The sequence below is a fragment of the Oncorhynchus mykiss genome, chromosome 18, assembly GCF_057628025.1.
Source record: "Oncorhynchus mykiss isolate SJ-2025 chromosome 18, ASM5762802v1, whole genome shotgun sequence".
NCBI classification, from domain to species: domain Eukaryota; kingdom Metazoa; phylum Chordata; class Actinopteri; order Salmoniformes; family Salmonidae; genus Oncorhynchus; species Oncorhynchus mykiss.
In genome coordinates this window covers 9,873,311-9,891,795 of record NC_143039.1, presented here as the reverse complement: position 1 = coordinate 9,891,795, position 18,485 = coordinate 9,873,311, and positions in this window count along the sequence as shown.

Below are 18,485 nucleotides of genomic sequence, written 5' to 3'. Positions count from 1 at the left end.
GAACTGTACTGGGAACAGAGCTGGGGAACTAATCTGGGAACAGAGCAAGGGAACAGAGCTGGGGAACTGATCTGGGAACAGAGCTGGGGAACTGATCTGGGAACAGAGCTGGGGAACTGATCTGGGAACAGAGCTGGGGAACTGATCTGGGAACAGAGCTGGGGAACTGATCTGGGAACAGAGCAAGGGAACAGAGCTGGGGAACTGATCTGGGAACAGAGCTGGGGAACTGATCTGGGAACAGAGCTGGGGAACTGATCTGGGAACTGATCTGGGAACAGAGCTGGGGAACTGATCTGGGAACAGAGCTGGGGAACTGATCTGGGAACAGAGCAAGGGAACAGAGCTGGGGAACTGATCTGGGAACAGAGCTGGGGAACTAATCTGGGAACAGAGCAAGGGAACAGAGCTGGGGAACTGATCTGGGAACAGAGCTGGGGAACTGATCTGGGAACAGAGCTGGGGAACTGATCTGGGAACAGAGCTGGGGAACTAATCTGGGAACAGAGCAAGGGAACAGAGCTGGGAACAGAGCTGGGGAACTGATCTGGGAACAGAGCCGGGGAACTGATCTGGGAACAGAGCTGGGGAACTAATCTGGGAACAGAGCTGGGGAACAGAGCTGGGGAACTGATCTGGGAACAGAGCTGGGGAACTAATCTGGGAACAGAGCAAGGGAACAGAGCTGGGGAACTGATCTGGGAACAGAGCTGGGGAACTGATCTGGGAACAGAGCTGGGGAACTGATCTGGGAACAGAGCTGGGGAACTGATCTGGGAACAGAGCAAGGGAACAGAGCTGGGAACAGAGCTGGGGAACTGATCTGGGAACAGAGCCGGGGAACTGATCTGGGAACAGAGCTGGGGAACTAATCTGGGAACAGAGCTGGGGAACAGAGCTGGGGAACTGATCTGGGAACAGAGCTGGGGAACTAATCTGGGAACAGAGCAAGGGAACAGAGCTGGGGAACTGATCTGGGAACAGAGCTGGGGAACTGATCTGGGAACAGAGCTGGGGAACTGATCTGGGAACAGAGCTGGGGAACTGATCTGGGAACAGAGCTGGGGAACTGATCTGGGAACAGAGCAAGGGAACAGAGCTGGGGAACTGATCTGGGAACAGAGCTGGGGAACTGATCTGGGAACAGAGCTGGGGAACTGATCTGGGAACTGATCTGGGAACAGAGCTGGGGAACTGATCTGGGAACAGAGCTGGGGAACTGATCTGGGAACAGAGCTGGGGAACTGATCTGGGAACAGAGCAAGGGAACAGAGCTGGGGAACTGATCTGGGAACAGAGCTGGGGAACTAATCTGGGAACAGAGCAAGGGAACAGAGCTGGGGAACTGATCTGGGGAACAGAGCTGGGGAACTGATCTGGGAACAGAGCTGGGGAACTGATCTGGGAACAGAGCTGGGGAACTGATCTGGGAACAGAGCTGGGGAACTGATCTGGGAACAGAGCAAGGGAACAGAGCTGGGGAACTGATCTGGGAACAGAGCTGGGGAACTGATCTGGGAACAGAGCTGGGGAACTGATCTGGGAACTGATCTGGGAACAGAGCTGGGGAACTGATCTGGGAACAGAGCTGGGGAACTGATCTGGGAACAGAGCTGGGGAACTGATCTGGGAACAGAGCTGGGGAACTGATCTGGGAACAGAGCAAGGGAACAGAGCTGGGGAACTGATCTGGGAACAGAGCTGGGGAACTGATCTGGGAACAGAGCTGGGGAACTGATCTGGGAACTGATCTGGGAACAGAGCTGGGGAACTGATCTGGGAACAGAGCTGGGGAACTGATCTGGGAACAGAGCAAGGGAACAGAGCTGGGGAACTGATCTGGGAACAGAGCTGGGGAACTGATCTGGGAACAGAGCTGGGGAACTGATCTGGGAACTGATCTGGGAACAGAGCTGGGGAACTGATCTGGGAACAGAGCTGGGGAACTGATCTGGGAACAGAGCTGGGGAACTGATCTGGGAACAGAGCTGGGGAACTGATCTGGGAACAGAGCTGGGGAACAGAGCAAGGGAACAGAGCAAGGGAACAGAGCAAGGGAACAGAGCAAGGGAACAGAGCTGGGGAACTGATCTGGGAAAAGAGCAAGGGAAAAGACAAATATAGGGGAGGAAAAGAACAGACAAATATAGGGGAGGAAAAGAACATGTGATAAGTGAGTCCAATAACGCAGATGGAGTGACGAGGGAGGGCAGGTGTGAGTGATGGATGGCAGGAAGTGAGTGATGCAGGGTAATCTGGCGCCCTCAAGCGCCAGAGGAAGGGAAGAGCGGGAGCAGACGCGACAGGAACAGAAAGTGAGCGTGAGAGGGGGATGACTTGGGGAACTCTGAGGTAAAAAAACAAACACATTTAGAATAAAGCAGTAAAGATATATCATTGTATTTGCGTAGTGGCCTCGAGCAGTAGACTAGAGGCGGTTATAGAAGTTGCAAACATGGCGATTTTTTTTTTCATCTCGCATTTTTTTTTTGCCTTTTATAAAAACATTTTATGCAATTCTATATCCTTTTACATGACTGGAGACTTTGTCAGAATCTTTTTTTTTAATACTGAACAAATGATCGAAATGTCAGGCTACTTTGACACTGACAATCTGACAATCTGAGATCAATAAAAAAAACGACCGTGTCTTGAACCCGTCAAATCAAATCAATTTATTTGTCACGTGCGCCGAATACAACAAGTGTAGGTAGACCTTACAGTGAAAATGCTTACTTACAGGCTCTAACCAATAGTGTGAAAAAAAAAGGCGTGTGTGTGTGTGTGTGTGCGTGCATGCGTGTGCATGCGTGTGTGTGTGCGTGTGCATGCGTGAGTGCGTGCATGTGTGTGTAGGTAAGTAAAGAAATAAAACAACAGTAAAAAATACATTTGAAAATAAGAGTAGCGAGGCTACATACAGACACCTGTTAGTCAGGCTAACAGCACAATAGGTTAGAAGACCGTAAAACGGCGGCCATCTCCTCCGACGCCATCAATAGCCTACGTGTGGATAAACTCTAAACGTGTGGGGTTCAACAAGGGTTCTTCTAGGATCCTCAAAGTTCTTCAAAGAACCTTAGGGTTCTTGGTATTGAAAATTACACCCCCCCCCCCCAAAGGTTCTTTCAAGAACCCCCATAGGAGGTGGGGTTCCGCGTGGAACCTCCTTAGATGGTGGGGGGGGGTTCTTGCAGGAACCTAACGGCCCAACTGAAACATTAGGATTTGAATTTGAAAGGACAGCAGGTGAAGGCACTTAACTGAAAAAAATGTAAAGATCTCCTCAATTTAAAGTAAGGTTGTTCCCTTGTATATGAGCTACATTTATATTGTTTTATAATCATACCATCTATCTTTTCATGTTGGTGCAAATCTTTCTAAAAAACAGAAAATGGACACAATTCAATGGACAAACAGTCAACAAAGAGGTAAGAATATGTAGGCTATGAGACTATGTAGGATATGTAGAATATGTAGGCTATGAGACTATGTAGAATATGTAGGATATGTAGGCTATAGCCTACAGCAGATACCAGTTGTGTCTTTTCAGCAGGAGTTATGTCCTTTCCAACCTGTGTTTTCTGGCAATTATATCTGAAATATTGCAAAACGGCCTGTTTTGTCTGCATGCTGTTTGTTCGCTGACAGATTTGCTGCTGTGTTCCCGACTGTAAATTGAGTGTGAGAAAGTTCTGGACTGTAGGCTATGCTTTGTCATTTGGCTACAGCCACAGCTAGGATATATATATATATATAATTAGAAGAAGCCATTGATCTTCTGTGGCTAAATTATAGGCCTTATCTCGGTGTTTTAGGCTATTCTGAATTATTTCCTTCTTCCTGAACAAACAATAATTCTATAATTTTGGAAAATGTCTTTCAATTTGTCAGGGGTGCTGCGGCTCCTCCAGAACCCTGCGCACGGCCATGATTCTATAAATAAACTAAGTATTAAGTGCAACGCTGAAGAGAGGAGAGTTGCAGGTTCTCGCCTATCAGAGAAGAGAGCGGGAGAGAGATTATGATAAGTGAATACAGGCGTGTTTCTCACACAACCACCGCCAGGTGTTGGTCTCAAACAGGTTCGTTACCATGGTAAGGGGGCAAAAATACTGTTATCAATTTACAGATACTTTTGAAAAACGAGATGATTACTTCGAGGATTAGGCCTACTTTTAAATTCAGAAAGGATGTTTTCTCGATGACATTCAAATCAGCATTGTAAAAAAAAGCGCAAGTTTAAGTTTGTTCCACCTGAGCGAGTCTGACCACCAATCAGAGACCACTATGATGACACACCAAATGATGACCACCAATCAGAGACCACTATGATGACACACCAAATGATGACCACCAATCAGAGACCACTATGATGACACACCAAATGATGACCACCAATCAGAGACCACTATGATGACACACCAAATGATGACCACCAATCAGAGACCACTATGATGACACACCAAATGATGACCACCAATCAGAGACCACTATGATGACACACCAAATGATGACCACCAATCAGAGACCACTATGATGACACACCAAATGATGACCACCAATCAGAGACCACAATGATGACACACCAAATGATAACCACCAATCAGAGACCACTATGATGACACACCAAATGATGATCACCAATCAGAGACCACTATGATGACACACCAAATGATGACCACCAATCAGAGACCACTATGATGACACACCATATAGCTGGGGAACTGGGGAACTGATCTGGGAACAGAGCTGGGGAACTGATCTGGGAACAGAGCTGGGGAACTAATCTGGGAACTGATCTGGGAACAGAGCTGGGGAACTGATCTGGGAACAGAGCTGGGGAACTAATCTGGGAACAGAGCAAGGGAACAGAGCTGGGGAACTGATCTGGGAACAGAGCTGGGGAACTGATCTGGGAACAGAGCTGGGGAACTAATCTGGGAACTGATCTGGGAACAGAGCTGGGGAACTGATCTGGGAACAGAGCTGGGGAACTAATCTGGGAACAGAGCAAGGGAACAGAGCTGGGGAACTGATCTGGGAACAGAGCTGGGGAACTGATCTGGGAACAGAGCAAGGGAAAAGACAAATATAGGGGAGGAGCTGGTGAACTGATCTGGGAACAGAGCTGGGGAACTGATCTGGGAACAGAGCTGGGGAACTGATCTGGGAACAGAGCTGGGGAACTGATCTGGGAACAGAGCTGGGGAACTAATCTGGGAACAGAGCTGGGGAACTGATCTGGGAACAGAGCTGGGGAACTGATCTGGGAACAGAGCTGGGGAACTAATCTGGGAACAGAGCAAGGGAACAGAGCTGGGGAACTGATCTGGGAACAGAGCTGGGGAACTAATCTGGGAACTGATCTGGGAACAGAGCTGGGGAACTGATCTGGGAACAGAGCTGGGGAACTGATCTGGGAACAGAGCTGGGGAACTAATCTGGGAACAGAGCAAGGGAACAGAGCTGGGGAACTGATCTGGGAACAGAGCTGGGGAACTGATCTGGGAACAGAGCTGGGGAACTGATCTGGGAACAGAGCTGGGGAACTGATCTGGGAACAGAGCTGGGGAACTAATCTGGGAACAGAGCAAGGGAACAGAGCTGGGGAACTGATCTGGGAACAGAGCTGGGGAACTGATCTGGGAACAGAGCTGGGGAACTGATCTGGGAACAGAGCTGGGGAACTAATCTGGGAACTGATCTGGGAACAGAGCTGGGGAACTGATCTGGGAACAGAGCTGGGGAACTGATCTGGGAACAGAGCTGGGGAACTGATCTGGGAACAGAGCTGGGGAACAGAGCAAGGGAACAGAGCAAGGGAACAGAGCAAGGGAACAGAGCAAGGGAACAGAGCTGGGGAACTGATCTGGGAAAAGAGCAAGGGAAAAGACAAATATAGGGGAGGAAAAGAACATGTGATAAGTGAGTCCAATAACGCAGATGGAGTGACGAGGGAGGGCAGGTGTGAGTGATGGATGGCAGGAAGTGAGTGATGCAGGGTAATCTGGCGCCCTCAAGCGCCAGAGGAAGGGAAGAGCGGGAGCAGACGCGACAGGAACAGAAAGTGAGCGTGAGAGGGGGATGACTTGGGGAACTCTGAGGTAAAAAAACAAACACATTTAGAATAAAGCAGTAAAGATATATCATTGTATTTGCGTAGTGGCCTCGAGCAGTAGACTAGAGGCGGTTATAGAAGTTGCAAACATGGCGATTTTTTTTTTCATCTCGCATTTTTTTTTGGCCTTTTATAAAAACATTTTATGCAATTCTATATCCTTTTACATGACTGGAGACTTTGTCAGAATCTTTTTTTTTAATACTGAACAAATGATCGAAATGTCAGGCTACTTTGACACTGACAATCTGACAATCTGAGATCAATAAAAAAAACGACCGTGTCTTGAACCCGTCAAATCAAATCAATTTATTTGTCACGTGCGCCGAATACAACAAGTGTAGGTAGACCTTACAGTGAAAATGCTTACTTACAGGCTCTAACCAATAGTGTGAGAAAAAAAAGGCGTGTGTGTGTGTGTGTGTGTGTGCGTGCATGCGTGCGTGTGCGTGTGTGTGTGCGTGTGCATGCGTGAGTGCGTGCTTGTGTGTGTAGGTAAGTAAAGAAATAAAACAACAGTAAAAAATACATTTGAAAATAAGAGTAGCGAGGCTACATACAGACACCTGTTAGTCAGGCTAACAGCACAATAGGTTAGAAGACCGTAAAACGGCGGCCATCTCCTCCGACGCCATCAATAGCCTACGTGTGGATAAACTCTAAACGTGTGGGGTTCAACAAGGGTTCTTCTAGGATCCTCAAAGTTCTTCAAAGAACCTTAGGGTTCTTGGTATTGAAAATTACACCCCCCCCTCCCCCCAAAGGTTCTTTCAAGAACCCCCATAGGAGGTGGGGTTCCGCGTGGAACCTCCTTAGATGGTGGGGGGGGGTTCTTGCAGGAACCTAACGGCCCAACTGAAACATTATGATTTGAATTTGAAAGGACAGCAGGTGAAGGCACTTAACTGAAAAAAATGTAAAGATCTCCTCAATTTAAAGTAAGGTTGTTCCCTTGTATATGAGCAACATTTATATTGTTTTATGATCATACCATCTATCTTTTCATGTTGGTGCAAATCTTTCTAAAAAACAGAAAATGGACACAATTCAATGGACAAACAGTCAACAAAGAGGTAAGAAAATGTAGGTTATAGCCTACAGCAGATAGATACCAGTTGTGTCTTTTCAGCAGGAGTTATGTCCTTTCCAACCTGTGTTTTCTGGCGATTATATCTGAAATATTGCAAAACGGCCTGTTTTGTCTGCATGCTGTTTGTTCGCTGACAGATTTGCTGCTGTGTTCCCGACTGTAAATTGACTGTGAGAAAGTTCTGGACTGTAGGCTATGCTTTGTCATTTGGCTACAGCCACAGCTAGGATATATATATATATATAATTAGAAGAAGCCATTGATCTTCTGTGGCTAAATTATAGGCCTTATCTCGGTGTATTAGGCTATTCTGAATTATTTCCTTCTTCCTGAACAAACAATAATTCTATAATTTTGGAAAATGTCTTTCAATTTATCAGGGGTGCTGCGGCTCCTCCAGAACCCTTCGCACAGCCATGATTCTATAAATAAACTAAGTATTAAGTGCAACGCTGGAGAGATGAGAGTTGCAGGTTCTCGTCTATCAGAGAAGAGAGCGGGAGAGAGATTATGATAAGTGAATACAGGCGTGCTTCTCACACAACCACCGCCAGGTGTTGGTCTCAAACAGGTTCGTTACCATGGTAAGGGGGCAAAAATACTGTTATCAATTTACAGATACTTTTGAAAAACGAGATGATTACTTCGAGGATTAGGCCTACTTTTAAATTCAGAAAGGATGTTTTCTCGATGACATTCAAATCAGCATTGTAAAAAAAAGCGCAAGTTTAAGTTTGTTCCACCTGAGCGAGTCTGACCACCAATCAGAGACCACTATGATGACACACCAAATGATGACCACCAATCAGAGACCACTATGATGACACACCAAATGATGACCACCAATCAGAGACCACTATGATGACACACCAAATGATGACCACCAATCAGAGACCACAATGATGACACACCAAATGATAACCACCAATCAGAGACCACTATGATGACACACCAAATGATGACACACCAATCAGAGACCACTATGATGACACACCAAATGATGACCACCAGAGTACAGTATGATGACACACCAAATGATGACCACCAATCAGAGACCACTATGATGACACACCAAATGATGACCACCAATCAGAGACCAGTATGATGACACACCAAATGATGACCACTAATCAGAGACCACTATGATGACACACCAAATGATAACCACCAATCAGAGACCACTATGATGACACACCAAATGATAATCACCAATCAGAGACCACTATGATGACACACCAAATGATGACCACCAATCAGAGACCACTATGATGACACACCAAATGATGACCACCAATCAGAGACCACCATGATGACACACCAAATGATGACACACCAATCAGAGACCACTATGATGACACACCAAATGATGACCACCAATCAGAGACCACTATGATGACACACCAAATGATGACCACTATGATGACCCATCAAATGATAACCACCAATCAAAGACCACTATGATGACACATCAAAGGATGACCACCAATCAGAGACCACTATGATGACACATCAAATGATGACCACTATGATGACACACCAAATGATAACCACCAATCAAAGACCACTATGATGACACACCAAATGTGTTTGATGGATCGCGGGGAAAAGAGCAGGAATGTTTTTTTTTGTCGGCTTCAGTCCAAACTATGTCCTCCAATGGTGTGACTGCTGTCGGCATCCAAAGATGATCCATGTTGAATAAACGCTTGGAGGTAAAGGATGACATCAGAGGTGTAGTCTACAGCGATACGGATATCACCTTGTTATTGTTATCTACATAGCGCATTGATGTGGATCACACTGCCGCTCTCTCATTTAGCTATTTGTGCCTTACGGATTGTTGTTGTTGTGGACGGCTATGTTCACAAATCTAAAATGTATGTTCGAACCCAATGAATGGTTGAATTCTATACTCTCTACATATTATATCAAACAGAAAATGAACGTTGACCTCAGGGATGCAGCAGCCCGAGTCGGCTCACAACCTGTTCTGAAACCGACAGAGTGTTGGATGTGTGCTGGGTCGCCGGGCGAGTTTCTGTTCTGTCTGTGCGTCGCCGGGTGCACTTGTACAGATGAGAGGAGAACCAACACAAAACATACAAAGGGTGATTAGACCGCGGCCTTGTGCACGATACACTGCATGAGCTAAGCATCAGAATCGCTCTAGAACTCTCCTCAGAGCAGAGAAACTTCTAAATCACACAGAGAGATATGTTCTAATTCACACAGAGAGATACGTTCTAATTCACACAGAGAGATATGTTCTAATTCACACAGAGAGATACGTTCTAATTCACACAGAGAGATACGTTCTAATTCACACAGAGAGATATGTTCTAATTCACACAGAGAGATATGTTCTAGTTCACACAGAGAGATATGTTCTAGTTCACACAGAGAGATATGTTCTAATTCACACAGAGAGATATGTTCTAATTCACACAGAGAGATATGTTCTAATTCACACAGAGAGATATGTTCTAATTCACACAGAGAGATATGTTCTAATTCACACAGAGAGATATGTTCTAGTTCACACAGAGAGATATGTTCTAATTCACACAGAGAGATATGTTCTAATTCACACAGAGAGATATGTTCTAATTCACACAGAGAGATATGTTCTAGTTCACACAGAGAGATATGTTCTAGTTCACACAGAGAGATATGTTCTAATTCACACAGAGAGATATGTTCTAAATCACACAGAGAGATATGTTCTAATTCACACAGAGAGATATGTTCTAAATCACACAGAGAGATATGTTCTAATTCACACAGAGAGATATGTTCTAGTTCACACAGAGAGATATGTTCTAAATCACACAGAGAGATATGTTCTAAATCACACAGAGAGATATGTTCTAGTTCACACAGAGAGATATGTTCTAATTCACACAGAGAGATATGTTCTAATTCACACAGAGAGATATGTTCTAATTCACACAGAGAGATATGTTCTAATTCACACAGAGAGATATGTTCTAATTCACACAGAGAGATATGTTCTAATTCACACAGAGAGATATGTTCTAATTCACACAGAGAGATATGTTCTAATTCACACAGAGAGATATGTTCTAAATCACACAGAGAGATACATTCTAAATCACACAGAGAGATATGTTCTAAATCACACAGAGAGATATGTTCTAATTCACACAGAGAGATATGTTCTAATTCACACAGAGAGATATGTTCTAAATCACACAGAGAGATACATTCTAAATCACACAGAGAGATATGTTCTAAATCACACATAGAGAGATATGTTCTAATTCACACAGAGAGATATGTTCTAAATCACACAGAGAGATATGTTCTAAATCACACAGAGAGATATGTTCTAAATCACACAGAGAGATATGTTCTAATTCACACAGAGAGATATGTTCTAAATCACACAGAGAGATATGTTCTAAATCACACAGAGAGATATGTTCTAATTCACACAGAGAGATATGTTCTAAATCACACAGAGAGATATGTTCTAATTCACACAGAGAGATATGTTCTAATTCACACAGAGAGATATGTTCTAATTCACACAGAGAGATATGTTCTAATTCACACAGAGAGATATGTTCTAAATCACACAGAGAGATATGTTCTAATTCACACAGAGAGATATGTTCTAATTCACACAGAGAGATATGTTCTAATTCACACAGAGAGATATGTTCTAATTCACACAGAGAGATATGTTCTAATTCACACAGAGAGATATGTTCTAAATCACACAGAGAGATATGTTCTAATTCACACAGAGAGATATGTTCTAATTCACACAGAGAGATATGTTCTAAATCACACAGAGAGATATGTTCTAATTCACACAGAGAGATATGTTCTAATTCACACAGAGAGATATGTTCTAATTCACATCTGTTCTAAATCACACAGAGAGATATGTTCTAAATCACACAGAGAGATATGTTCTAGTTCACACAGAGAGATATGTTCTAGTTCACACAGGGAGATATGTTCTAGTTCACACAGAGAGATATGTTCTAGTTCACACAGAGAGATATGTTCTAAATCACACAGAGAGATATGTTCTAGTTCACACAGAGAGATATGTTCTAGTTCACACAGAGAGATATGTTCTAGTTCACACAGAGAGTTATGTTCTAGTTCACACAGAGAGATATGTTCTAGTTCACACAGAGAGATATGTTCTAATTCACACAGAGAGATATGTTCTAATTCACACAGAGAGATACGTTCTAAAGCACACAGAGAGATATGTTCTAATTCACACAGAGAGATATGTTCTAATTCACACAGAGAGATATGTTCTAATTCACACAGAGAGATATGTTCTAATTCACACAGAGAGATATGTTCTAATTCACACAGAGAGATATGTTATAATTCACACAGAGAGATATGTTCTAATTCACACAGAGAGATATGTTCTAATTCACACAGAGAGATATGTTCTAATTCACACAGAGAGATATGTTCTAATTCACACAGAGAGATATGTTCTAATTCACACAGAGAGATATGTTCTAATTCACACAGAGAGATATGCTCTAATTCACACAGAGAGATATGTTCTAGTTCACACAGAGAGATATGTTCTAATTCACATATGTTCTAAATCACACAGAGAGAGATACGTTCTAATTCACACAGAGAGATATGTTCTAATTCACACAGAGAGATATGTTCTAATTCACACAGAGAGATATGTTCTAATTCACACAGAGAGATATGTTCTAATTCACACAGAGAGATATGTTCTAATTCACACAGAGAGATATGTTCTAAATCTCACAGAGAGATATGTTCTAAATCACACAGAGAGATATGTTCTAAATCACACAGAGAGATACGTTCTAAATCACACAGAGAGATATGTTCTAAATCACACAGAGAGATATGTTCTAATTCACACAGAGAGATATGTTCTAAATCACACAGAGAGATATGTTCTAATTCACACAGAGAGATATGTTCTAAATCACACAGAGAGATATGTTCTAAATCACACAGAGAGATATGTTCTAAATCACACAGAGAGATATGTTCTAATTCACACAGAGAGATATGTTCTAATTCACACAGAGAGATATGTTCTAAATCACACAGAGAGATATGTTCTAAATCACACAGAGAGATACGTTCTAATTCACACAGAGAGATATGTTCTAATTCACACAGAGAGATATGTTCTAAATCACACAGAGAGATATGTTCTAAATCACACAGAGAGATATGTTCTAAATCACACAGAGAGATATGTTCTAATTCACACAGAGAGATATGTTCTAATTCACACAGAGAGATATGTTCTAAATCACACAGAGAGATATGTTCTAAATCACACAGAGAGATACGTTCTAATTCACACAGAGAGATATGTTCTAATTCACACAGAGAGATATGTTCTAAATCACACAGAGAGATATGTTCTAAATCACACAGAGAGATATGTTCTAAATCACACAGAGAGATATGTTCTAATTCACACAGAGAGATATGTTCTAATTCACACAGAGAGATATGTTCTAAATCACACAGAGAGATATGTTCTAAATCACACAGAGAGATACGTTCTAATTCACACAGAGAGATATGTTCCTTCAAGGAAAGTTCAGGAGAGAAGTATGCAGAGGCTTTGAAAGCACAAAAAAGAGTGCCGAGTATCGGGCAATAACCTTAAAACCAAAAACAAAGCTCAAGTCAATCAATGCGGGTCAGTTCCTACAAAAGACTCACTAACAACTCGGAGAAACGCTTGGCTTATCGAGGATTAAATCAAATCAAAGACCTCAGCATTCTCAGCATTCTCAGCATTCAGACTAAATGACCGTCAAACCCCAACATCCGCCATGGTGAAGCAGAAGTAAGACTTCTGTTCTCAAAGGGTTTTTAACTTGTTCCCAGACCAATCACTGAACTTGATAGGGCCCTAACAGTGAGGCCAAGAACCTCAATCCGCCTGTGAACAGTGTGAAAACATTCCCTGTCAGCGCAGAGGAGTGTGGGAGGAACTTTAGCCTTATGAACAGTATCAGCACTGACAATAAGGGCCACCCTAGTGCCCACAAACATATTGAACTTCATGATGAGTAACATCAATGTACCCCCCCCCCCCCACACTTCCTGGGTTTGACCCCTGATAGTAAACCAGGACCTGGACCACCGTGTTGGCCCTCTGGTTTTGACCCCTGATAGTATACCAGGACCTGGACCACCGTGCTGGCCCTCTGGTTTTGACCCCTGATAGTGTACCAGGACCTGGTTAAGAACCACAGTTTTGACCCCTGATAGTGTACCAGGACCTGGACCATCGTACTGGCCCTCTGGGTTTGACCCCTGATAGTGTACCAGGACCTGGTTAAGAACCACCGTACTGGCCCTCTGGTTTTGACCCCTGATAGTATACCAGGACCTGGTTAAGAACCACCGTGTTGGCCCTCTGGTTTTGACCCCTGATAGTGTACCAGGACCTGGACCACCGTGTTGGCCCTCTGGTTTTGACCCCTGATAGTATACCAGGACCTGGTTAAGAACCACCGTGTTGGCCCTCTGGTTTTGACCCCTGATAGTGTACCAGGACCTGGACCACCGTACTGGCCCTCTGGTTTTGACCCCTGATAGTGTACCAGGACCTGGACCACCGTGCTGGCCCTCTGGTTTTGACCCCTGATAGTGTACCAGGACCTGGACCACCGTGTTGGCCCTCTGGGTTTGACCCCTGATAGTATACCAGGACCTGGACCACCGTGTTGGCCCTCTGGGTTTGACCCCTGATAGTATACCAGGACCTGGTTAAGAACCACAGTTTTGACCCCTGATAGTGTACCAGGACCTGGACCACCGTACTGGCCCTCTGGTTTTGACCCCTGATAGTATACCAGGACCTGGACCACCGTACTGGCCCTCTGGGTTTGACCCCTGATAGTAAACCAGGACCTGGACCAACGTGCTGGCCCTCTGGGTTTGACCCCTGATAGTATACCAGGACCTGGACCACCGTGTTGGCCCTCTGGTTTTGACCCCTGATAGTAAACCAGGACCTGGACCACCGTACTGGCCCTCTGGTTTTGACCCCTGATAGTGTACCAGGACCTGGACCACCGTGCTGGCCCTCTGGTTTTGACCCCTGATAGTGTACCAGGACCTGGACCACCGTGCTGGCCCTCTGGTTTTGACCCCTGATAGTGTACCAGGACCTGGACCACCGTACTGGCCCTCTGCTTTGTGTTTTAGACTGTGCCGTGTGAAGACCCCTTGTAGAAAGTCTGTCTGCAATAAACTGTGATGTTGCAAAGGCAAAACTATTTGTACACAAATCAAATGTTATTGGTCACATACACACGGTTAGCAGATGTTAGTGCGGGTGTAGAGAAATGCTTGTGCTTCTAGCAGTAATATCTAACACGTTATCTAATACATTCACAACAACTACTTAATACACACAAATCTAAGTAAAGGAATGCAATTAAGAATATATAAATATATGGATGAGTATTAACAGAGTGGCATAGACTTATATACACTAGATAGTATAGAATACAGTATATACATATGAGATGAGTAATATATAGACTAAGATATAGTATAGAATACAGTATATACATATGAGATGAGTAATACATAGACTAAGATATAGTATAGAATACAGTATATACATATGAGATGAGTAATGTATAGACTAAGATACAGTAGAATAGTATAGAATACAGTATATACATACGAGATGAGTAATATATAGACTAAGATATAGTATAGAATGCAGTATATACATATGAGATGAGTAATATATATAGACTAAGATATAGTATAGAATACAGTATATACATATGAGATGAGTAATGTATAGAATACAGTATATACATATGAGATGAGTCATGTAAGATATGTAAACATTATTAAACTAGTGATCCATTTATTAAAGTGGCCAGTGATTTCTAGTCTGTGTTTATAGGGCAGCAGTCTCTCTGTGTTAGTGGCGGCTGTTTAACAGTCTGATGGCCTTGAGATAGAAGCTGTTTTTCAGTCTCTCTGTGTTAGTGACGGCTGTTTAACAGTCTGATGGCCTTGAGATAGAAGCTGTTTTTCAGTCTCTCTGTGTTAGTGACGGCTGTTTAACAGTCTGATGGCCTTGAGATAGAAGCTGTTTTTCAGTCTCTCTGTGTTAGTGGCGGCTGTTTAACAGTCTGATGGCCTTGAGATAGAAGCTGTTTTTCAGTCTCTCGGTCCCAGCTTTGATGCACCTGTACTGACCTCGCCTTCTGGATGATAGCGGGGTGAACAGACAGTGGCTCGGATGGTTGTTGTCCTTGATGATCTTTTTGGCCTTCCTGTGACATCGGGTGGTGTAGGTGTCCTGGAGGGCAGGTAGTTTGCCCCCGGGGGTGATGCGTTGTGCAGACCTCACCACCCTCTGGAGAGCCTTACGGTTGTGGGCGGAGCAGTTTCCGTACCAGGCGGTGATACAGCCCGACAGGATGCTCTCGATTGTGCATTTGTATAAGTTTGTGAGTTTCTTTTTCTTCAGCCTCCTGAGGTTGAAGAGGTGCTGTTGTGCCTTCTTCCCCGTCTGTGTGGGTGGACCATTTCAGATTGTCAGTGATATATGTACCCCGAGAAACTTAAAACTTTAAAAACACCGTTGCTATCTTCTGAATGCCAAAGGCACATCACAAAAGCAGGTGTGAATATGTTGAAAGGTGTGAAACAGGACACTGTTTATTACCAATATTAAACACTTGGATTTTGATACACTGAGACTGTCACTCTGACTCCCGCTCCTGCTCCCCATCGTTAAGAACACACCTGCACCTGCTCCCCATCGTTACTCAACACCTGCTCCCCATCGTTACACAACACCTGCTCCCCATCGTTACACAACACCTGCTCCCCATCGTTACACAACACCTGCTCCCCATCGTTACACAACACCTGCTCCCCATCGTTACTCAACACCTGCTCCCCATCGTTACTCAACACCTGCTCCCCATCGTTACTCAACACCTGCTCCCCATCGTTACTCAACACCTGCTCCCCATCGTTACACAACACCTGCTCCCCATCGTTACACAACACCTGCTCCCCATCGTTACTCAACACCTGCTCCCCATCGGTATGCAACACCTGCTCCCCATCGTTACGCAACACCTGCTCCCCATCGTTACACACACCTGCTCCCCATCGTTACACATACCTGCTCCCCATCGTTACTCAACACCTGCTCCCCATCGTTACGCAACACCTGCTCCCCATCGTTACACAACACCTGCTCCCCATCGTTACACACACCTGCTCCCCATCGTTACACATACCTGCTCCCCATCGTTACTCAACACCTGCTCCCCATCGTTACACACACCTGCTCCCCATCGTTACACATACCTGCTCCCCATCGTTACTCAACACCTGCTCCCCATCGTTACGCAACACCTGCTCCCCATCGTTACACAACACCTGCTCCCCATCGTTCCTGTAGCATCAGTCATCAGACAGTATTAGCTAACCTCCCTGTAGCATCAGTCATCAGACAGTATTAGTTAGGTTGTGTTCATAACCTTACAGGTTGTGTTCATAACCTTACAGAGAGGTACTGTTAAAACGATGACATGAAATTCACATGAAATTCCAGGTGATCAAAACAACGGTATTTGTGTTGTAAATATTGAATATTTTTAAATACCGTAACAGTTGGAGGTGTTTTAAATGTTGACAGGCATGAATATGATATCAAGTGAAAATGTGTCAAACTACCTCGTCTGTCTGAAACGCCCTTATATGGCTCTTGAGTACATCTTGGTATATTGATGCATAATGTTCTGTAATTCCATCCAAAAGTATTTCATCTTCTCCAGTTACCCAACTTCCTGTCCAGGTGTATCTAGTTGTAATAATTGATAGAAGGGGCACAGTGCAGCTCATTAGCCTATATTATGCAGTATTGTCACTGAACCCCTTATCTCACATGTTCAATTTCAGCACAGGCTTCCACAGGCTCCAACAGGCTCCCACAGGCTTCCACATGCTCCCACAGGCTTCCACAGACTTCCAGGCTTCCACAGACTTCCAGGCTTCCAGGCTTCCTCAGACTTCCACAGACTTCCAGGCTTCCACTGGCTCCCACAGGCTTCCACAGGCTCCCACAGGCTCCCACAGGCTCCCACAGACTTCCAGGCTTCCACTGGCTCCCACAGGCTTCCACAGGCTCCCACAGGCTCCCACAGGCTCCCACAGACTTCCAGGCTTCCACAGGCTCCCACAGGCTCCCACAGACTTCCAGGCTTCCACAGGCTCCCACAGGCTTCCACAGACTTCCAGGTTTCCAGGCTTCCTCAGACTTCCACAGACTTCCAGGCTTCCACTGGCTCCCACAGGCTTCCGCATGCTTCCACACACTTCCACAGGCTTCCACAGGCTTCCAGGCTTCCACAGGCTCCCACAGGCTTCCGCAGGCTTCCAGCAACTGCTGAATGACTAACCAGGCCAGCCTAGTTGAGTTTGGCTCTGTAGTGTGAAGAGAGGTACACTCTTAGGAAAAAAAAGGTGCTATCTACAACCTAAAACGGTTCTTCGGCTGTCCCCATAGGAGAACCCCTTTGAAGAACCCTTTTTGGTTCGAGGTTGAACCGTTTCAGTTCCAGGTAGAACCCTTTTGGGTTCCATGTAAAACCCTTTCCAAAAAGAGTTCTACTTGGAACCAAAATGGGTTCTACCTGGAACCAAAAAAGGGTTCTTCTATGGAGACAGCCGAAGAACCCTTCTGGAACACTTTTTTTCTAAGGTTGTACTGTCGGAACTCAGAACATAAGAACACAATGGTGGTTTACACACTGTGGGACTAAGCTGACACTGAGCCATGCCAAGTCCAGATGAGTCGGCCTGGACTAAGCTGACACTGAGCCATGCCAAGTCCAGATGAGTCGGCCTGGACTAAGCTGACACTGAGCCATGCCAAGTCCAGATGAGTCGGCCTGGACTAAGCTGACACTGAGCCAAGCCAAGTCCAGATGAGTTGGCCTGGACCAAGCTGACACTGAGCCAAGCCAAGTCCAGATGACATGCATCCAACATAATGGTTTTGAACCATGCTAGAAATGTTGGTGTGAAGAACATATCCAGGCCAGCCCTGGATACAGCTTGGGGTTGGCCTTGTCCTGAATGTGAAAGATCGATAGGGGATTTATACATTTCAGGTCATTCAGAGAACAGTGCCCTCCACTAATATTGGCACCGTTGGTAAATATGAGCAAAATGGCTGTTTTGTCCTTTTGGTATTTTATTGAAAAA